Source organism: Gopherus flavomarginatus, unplaced genomic scaffold (genome assembly GCF_025201925.1).
Source record: "Gopherus flavomarginatus isolate rGopFla2 unplaced genomic scaffold, rGopFla2.mat.asm mat_scaffold_386_arrow_ctg1, whole genome shotgun sequence".
In the NCBI taxonomy this organism is placed as follows: domain Eukaryota; kingdom Metazoa; phylum Chordata; order Testudines; family Testudinidae; genus Gopherus; species Gopherus flavomarginatus.
Window position 1 is genome coordinate 86,111 of NW_026115073.1, and position 7,025 is coordinate 93,135.

At 52.1% G+C, this 7,025-nt stretch overlaps 1 non-coding gene across 1 annotated transcript; it reads left to right on the forward strand.

Moving 5' to 3' along the window:
• Positions 1-6,735: 6,735 nt before the first annotated feature.
• TRNAV-AAC (transfer RNA valine (anticodon AAC)) lies at positions 6,736-6,808 on the forward strand. The gene has a single exon. It is a non-coding gene; the product is annotated as a tRNA-Val (tRNA).
• Positions 6,809-7,025: the final 217 nt, after the last annotated feature.

Here is a 7,025-nt window from a genome sequence, read left to right on the forward strand (position 1 = left end):
CTGGCTGGAGACAGGGAAGGGGGTGCAGGGCCGGCTGGAGACGGGTTGGTGCAGGGCTGAAGGCAAGGCAGGGGGTGTGGGGCTGGCTGGAGATGGGCAGGCTGCAGGCAGGAACTGGTGCAAGCAGGGCAGGAGGTGCGGGGCTGGTGCGGGCAAGGGGTGCAGCAGGGGCTGGCTGGGGACGGGCTGGCTGCAGGCAGGGCAGGGGGTGCAGGTACAGGGGGTACAGCCCATCCTCTATGGTGAGTGCCTCCTTCTCCTCCTCCTCCTCCTCCTCCTCCTCCTTCCCCCTCTCCTACTAGGGTAGCAGCAGCAGCCTGGGACTTGGCGGCTATTTCAAGGGCCCAGGGCGCCCCTGCTTCCACTGCCTCAGCTCTGTAAATAGCCACGGGAACCCTGGGGAAGCGGCGGGGCTCCAGTGGCTATTTAAAGGGCCGGGGAGGTAAAAGCAATGGGAGTCCTGGACTTTTTCAATAGCCCCCAGAGCCCCGCAGCAATACCCCAGGGCTCCAGCAGCAGGGCTCTAGTGGCAATTTAAAGGGCCTGGGGTTCCAGCCCCTGCTGGGAGCCCCAGGCCTTTTAAATTGCCCCCTGGGGAAACTGGGCCACCCTGGTACAGCGCACTGGCTTTTGCTGGTACTGGGGCTTGGGTGCGGAGTCCTCTTAGGAGCGAGACCGATTCAAGGGAATTGGTTAAATTGGCCTAAAGCCGGCCCTGGTGGCTGGGATTTAAAGAGCTCTGAGCTCCCCGCCCGCCTGCCCAGAGCCCTATAAATCCTGGCCGCGGCTGAGATTTAAAGAGCTCTGGGCTCCCTGCAGCTGCGGGCAGCTCAGAACCTTTTGAATCCCGGCCGCGGCTGAACTTTAAAGGGGTTTGGATTCCCCACGGCTACGGGCACCACAGAGCCCTTTGATTCCTGGCTGCAGGACGCACAGTGAGACTTCACGGGCCGCACGTTGCCCGTGGGCCGTATGTTGTGCAGGCCTGGCATGGAGGGGCAAAATAGGTAAGAAATTTCCGTGGCCTGTCACTAGCAAATAGTAGCCGCCATGGATCCTGCCAGAGGTGGCTACATCTTAGCACTGTGGGAAGCAACCCTTCACAGAGACATTTGTCTTGTGGTTTGGGATACTTCTCAAGAGATGCTGCACTCAGAGTGACCCCCTCATCCTGTGCCAGCTGGAGAAAAGAAAAGGGGCCAGCCAACTCTCCCACTACCAGCTGCGAACCACTGATCCCCAAACAGGGGGAGGCCTCTGGCTTTGATGTGTATTAAATATCAGGCTGGTCTCTTTCTTTGGCAAATATCTAACAGAGCTAAAAGAGGGAACAAATGATCCTCAAAGGAGAGGGGAAAGACAATCACTGGGAAATTTAATCTCCTGCAACATCCAGAATGGAGAGCGACTCAAGGCAACAGGTTCCCCCAAAGGAAGAAGTTTTTGGGATTTAGAAACATAAGGAACAGCACAAAACTTGAGAGGATTGTTAATTGACATTTGATAATGACAGAGAGGGAAAACCTGAGCTTTCAGATCAGTGTTCAGAAATGAAAGACAAAGGGTGGAAATCAGAGATTTTGGATCCATTTTGCAAATTACAGAGAGGAAAGTGGAAAATCAGAGGGATTTTATATCAGTTGTTGACAGGAGGTAAAATCTGAGTGTTTCACATGAATACTTGATAAATGATTAAAGAGGAAATGGGCAACATTTGCAAACATTTTGTGTTCAATAATCTGAGAAAAGGTGTAAATCTGAGATTTTCTTATTATTTTATAATTAGAGACAGGAAAATCTCAGGGCATATTCAATTAGAAACAGACAACTAGAGAGAAGTGGGGCAAATGTTTAGGTTATTTTATTTGAATCTTTGAGATTTGCAAAGAAATTGTGTCACAAACTGCATATTTGATAACATGAGAGGAAAACACCAAGATCTGAGGGGAGAGAGTCACTTTCCTGTCAGGGCCCAGTGCTCCCTCCCCCTCCCCCTCCGGGGTCTCTCACTCACTGGGGGCTCCAGGCGGGGCTGGTGCGGTCAGAGCCTGGGGCTGCCTAGGGGGCAGGTCCCAGCTGGAGAAAGTCCCCCCGCCCCCGGCCAGGATAGGAATGTGCTACTGGTAGCACCCTGGGGCTGGACCCTCTCTATGGGGGAAACTTGCTCCCCCCTCCCCTTCCTGGCCCTTCCCACGCCCTGTTGCCAGCAGAGAGTGGCCCCCCCAGCCCAGCCCAGAGGTGTCCCTGTCTCAGGCACCCCCCCAGCCTCTGTCCAGTTCAGATATCACTCGGTGGAACCATTTCCCAACTACACAAGGACAAATCACTGCAGATGAAAATGGGGGGAAACACCCCAAACCTGAGATCTGAACTGGCCATTGGCAAAGGGGAGAGAAAATGGGGCACAATGGGGGGAGGGGAACAGGGAACTTCTCAGGGGTTTGAGGGAAGGGGGTGTCAGCCTGGATGTTGCTTGTTGCTCTCTAGGGAGAAAGGGGGCAGGACAGGAGAGGAGGGGGGTCTCCACGGAGGGAGAAGTGGTAATTACGAGGGGATTTCAGCCCTCCCTTTTTCTCCCCGCTCCTCAGGGGTCACCTGCTCTTCTCCCCTCGCCCCCCGGCCATGTCCCGGCTGCACAGACATTTTCCATCCATCCCTTTCCCAGGTCTCCCGCCTCCGCAGCCCCCGCCCGACCCCACGCAGGGGCTGCTAGGTGTAATGCATGTTCAGTAGGGATTTCTCCCCTACTAATGCCGGGGTGTCCTTCTCCTATAGGTTAGTCTACTAATGATCTCCTCTTGGTGCCATGTGTGTCAGTTCATTGCTATGGCACTCGTGTGCTTAGACATCTGAGGATGCTCTATAGAAAAGCTCCTTGAGTGAGGTGATCCACAGGGAGTAGCTCAAAGCTCCAAAGTACCTGGCCAGGGGCAGGACATTGGCACAGCAAGGGCGGGGTGTGGCAGTGACATCACAAAGGCCTTTTGCAGGACCTCACACTATTGGTCAAAGACTATTAGTGAGCAGGAGGTGACCTCACAGAGATATCCTGACATCAGTCAGGGGCCAGGGGCTAGGGAAACCTCAGAGACCCCTGTGGCTTTGCTTCAGCAAGTCTCCTTCTCCAGGTCTCTGTCTGAGGACTGAGAGAGTATTCGGGTTCACGGACGTGAGCGCCAGGAGAAACCTCTTTCCAGTTTTCTCCTTCCCTTGTAGTGATTTTACTAGAAAACAGCCGTCCCTGTTTAGAAGGTAAGAGCCTCCTGGAGGTGTGAAACCTGTTCAGTCTGATCCATCTGGTGAGAGTTGAATTCTAGGCATGGAAAACATGAGCTTAAGGAGGCAGAATTTTATTCCGCACCTGGGATTTTGTGCCTTAGAATCATGGGGACATTAGGGTTTGTCCTTTGTGTTTCACCTTTTCCTCCATCCACCTGTCCCTCCCTCCTTTCTCTTCATCTCTTCTTTTGTCCTTTCTCCTGTTCCCCTTCCAACACCAGGACGAGTGTGTGCGTGTGTGTTGCGGGGGAGTGCTCTTCAGCTCTCACTGTGGGAGTTCCACCCAAAGATGTGAGGCTGAAATAGTGCTCAGACAGTCAGGGCTGGATTAACCTTTTGTTGGCCCTGGCACCAAATATATTTGTGGGCACCAGTGTAGTCACTGTGGGCTCCGAGTGTGGGCCTGGTGGGGCAATGCCATTGGTGCCTTGGTATACCCGGTACTGAACCTCAGAGACATTTTTCATTTTGATCACACACCTCTCCATGACTATATGCATTGCCATACACAGCTCCCTCAGCCCGCGGGTTTTCTTATTGAGCTGTACACCCATGTGGATTTACCAGAGTCCGCAGTGAGCAGAACTTTCATAGTGACAAAGGAAACTCCCCACAGATTTATCTCTTTCCTCATTCAGACCTTCTCTAGCCATGTCTCCAGTACCCCCCCATGTCACCAGTCACTGCATGTGGTCCTAGTCTCAACTCAAAGTCCTAAAGCCAGCAGACACCTGATCTGTCCTGACAGATCCCTCCCTCAGCCCCCATCCTGCCATGTGAGCAAGCCACCTGCAAACACCATTTCCCCAAAGTGAGGACTTAGCCCTTGGGAATCTGAAGACACCAGAGTCTCTCCCTCTGCTCCCATCTACATGCTAGTCTGCTACCTGGTCACCACCACCTCTCCCCATACTTGTTTCCTTTCTACTTTGGACATGCTCCCAACCAGCTGGAAGCTCCCTCTGCAAGCCTGACCTGCTCCCGCCTTCCCTGCTCCCCCGACATTCCTTTCCTACTGGTGACCTCTGTTCCTTGAGGTTAACTCCAGTGTCTTTAGGTGCTCTAGCTTAATGGCCCCAGGAGTCATAGAGCCACTTGTAGTTTCTCTAGCTACAGCCATGGGGCAACTGCCAGAGGCCAGCCTTAGACAGCTGCAGCTACTTGCCGCAGGAGCGGAGGCAATGCCAAGGCTGAGCATGCTTGAACCTTGCAAGGGCAGCACTAGGGACTCTAAACCCTCAGCACTGGCCCTAGGCAGCTGCAGACTCTGGAGTTAGGCACTTTCCTCCTCTAGGTTCCTGCATGGTAACAGAACTGCAGTAAAGTGGAACAATTATCAGCTTCTGTGATTGGAAGATGTCTGGATCCATCTAATAAGACTGTCCTACATAAATGAGGAAAGTTGAGGTGCCTTTATTATTCTTTTGTTCCATTCTTTGTTTCTAAGGGGAATTTGCCAGTGCAATTTCACTGTCTTCCTTTTAAACAAACAAAACTAAAAAAAAAGTGTAATGGCTGTTGAAAATAGCAATTCCAGCCCTTGTTAGCATTATGAAGACCCCAACGTTTGTTGCTCAATTTTCTCCTACTTTTTCTACAGTAAATGACAGTGGATCAGCATATTTGGTTTGGGAGAAATGAAGTAACAGCTGCCCAAATTGAGCTTGAGCACTCCTGATTTTGAGGTGTTCAGATCTGGAAGGCAGGGGCTAGATTCCCTTTATGAATATTAGATACATCTGGAAAGGAAAAGACAATTTCTATTTTCATGGCTCAGATAGTGGAAATCCTCCTGTCCTGTATCTGAAGCTGTCCAGGTCCAGGTCCAGTAGAGCCTCCCCTTCCTTACTTACCATTTTACCTTCTGGCGGGATCCACATACCTCCCTTGCCCAGCTTCAGATAGAGAGGGGCCCTGTCCAGTTAGTCCACCCAGTTCCATCGTTGGGGGCTGCCAGGCGAGGTCACAGCAGCATCCCTAAGCCTGTCTGGGGAAGTCTTCTGCCGGTGCTACCTGGGCCAAAGCCTTCTACTGCTTGGTCACACCTCTTCCCTATTCACAGGTGGCACCCCCTTCTAGCAGCCAGCCCCCCAGCCACAGCAAGCTGCAGCGCATGGAGTCCCACAGCTTCCGCTCTCCCTTTCCTGTTGATAGCAGCCAAGGGAATGCTGGGAAATGTTCCTTCTCTGCTCCAAGGCAGGGAGCTGGTCAAGAAACTACAGCTCCCAGGCCCCTATGGGGTCTCAGCTCCCCTACTGAATCCAGGCTGCTCTGAGGCTCCCTTTCTGCAGAGGGAAGGAAGTTACTGTTACAGGTCCCTTCAGAGCTTGGGCCTAGCACTATGGCACCATGTCAAATCCAGTACTGCTCCGAACTCTATTCGGCTCTGCTGCTGACAAGATCCCTTCCCATTCTTTTTGTTTCCTGTCTCCCCTCGAAGGAGAAGCTCTGCATTGTTCCTGTGTGGGGAATTGAACCCAGGCTGTCTGGGTAAAAGCCAAGAATTCTAACCACTAGACCACATGGGACTTCCATAGGACGTTTACATGTTCATATTCTATAACACAATTAAACATAGCCATTCAAAGTAGCCATTTAAAAGAAGCCATTCAAAAAACTTCAAAAACAGACTTCAAAGAGAAATTGCAGAGTTACAAGCGCTGTTGGTCTCTCATTGGCCATCAGCGACTGAAGATACGGTTTAATGAGCCAGAGCTTCAAGGCGAGGGTGGCTCTGTCCACTGCCTTCCGTTGCGCTACTGGGCACCAAGTCCCTGGCGGTCAATATGTGAAGCTGGGAGAAGAGAGTGGGGTGGCAAGCGGTGGTAGAACTTTTGCCACCAGGGTCTAGCGGTCTAACTTCCTCTTCGTACTACTGGGCACCCGTTGCCTTCAGGTAACACAGGAACTAAGGCAGGAATAGGGTGAGGAAGCAAGTAAAGCAGAGCAAGGAAGGCAAAAGTTAATCTTATCTTCATGGGCAGCTCGCAATGACGTCCTTTTTCTGTGCCACAGCTGACAACAACATCCCAGACAGAAAAGTAACAGTCCAAAAAGAAACCTAGCAGCTGCTGAAACAGTTCAGTTGGGAGTATGCTAGACTAACAGGCTCTTCTATCCTCCTTTATGCACGGGCGGGATGTTTTCTGAGAGTGCAGCAGTTCCTTTAACTGCCACGAGTCCCTCATTTCAGGCTATGCAGCAGGAAAAGACAGCATGGGCTTCTGCACCGAGTTGGCCCACATGACCTTTCATTCTTCTCTTGCTCTTTGTCAGCAAGGAGAAGAAAAAGAAGCTCTCCCTCAACCTGGAGTCACACGGGTGAGGTAAGGACGACTTCCTGAGTGCTGGCTCCAGTCCTCTGCCCTGCCAGCTGACCTATCGAGGGGCTACCACCACACTCTCTAGTTTTGTCCATCGGTCTGTGCCAGAGTGAGCAACAACCCAGTAGGTGGAGTTTCTGTAGTGTAGTGGTTATCACATTTGCCTAACACGCAAAAGGTCCCTGGTTCAAAACCAGGCAGAAACATGCTGGCTTCCTTTTCCCAGATCCCCTTGTTATTCAGAAAGGGCACTCCTCCTATTGGCCTGTCCCTGGGATAACTCCAACCCCTGCATGACAGAGGATGCTGACAGCAGTGGAGAAAGCACCTTGGTGTCAGGCTGGACAACCTAGAGTAGTTAGGCCACTCACCATTTGGAGGCTTGTGGCTTGGCCACCTCTGCTGTTGGAGGTTAGCCTATAG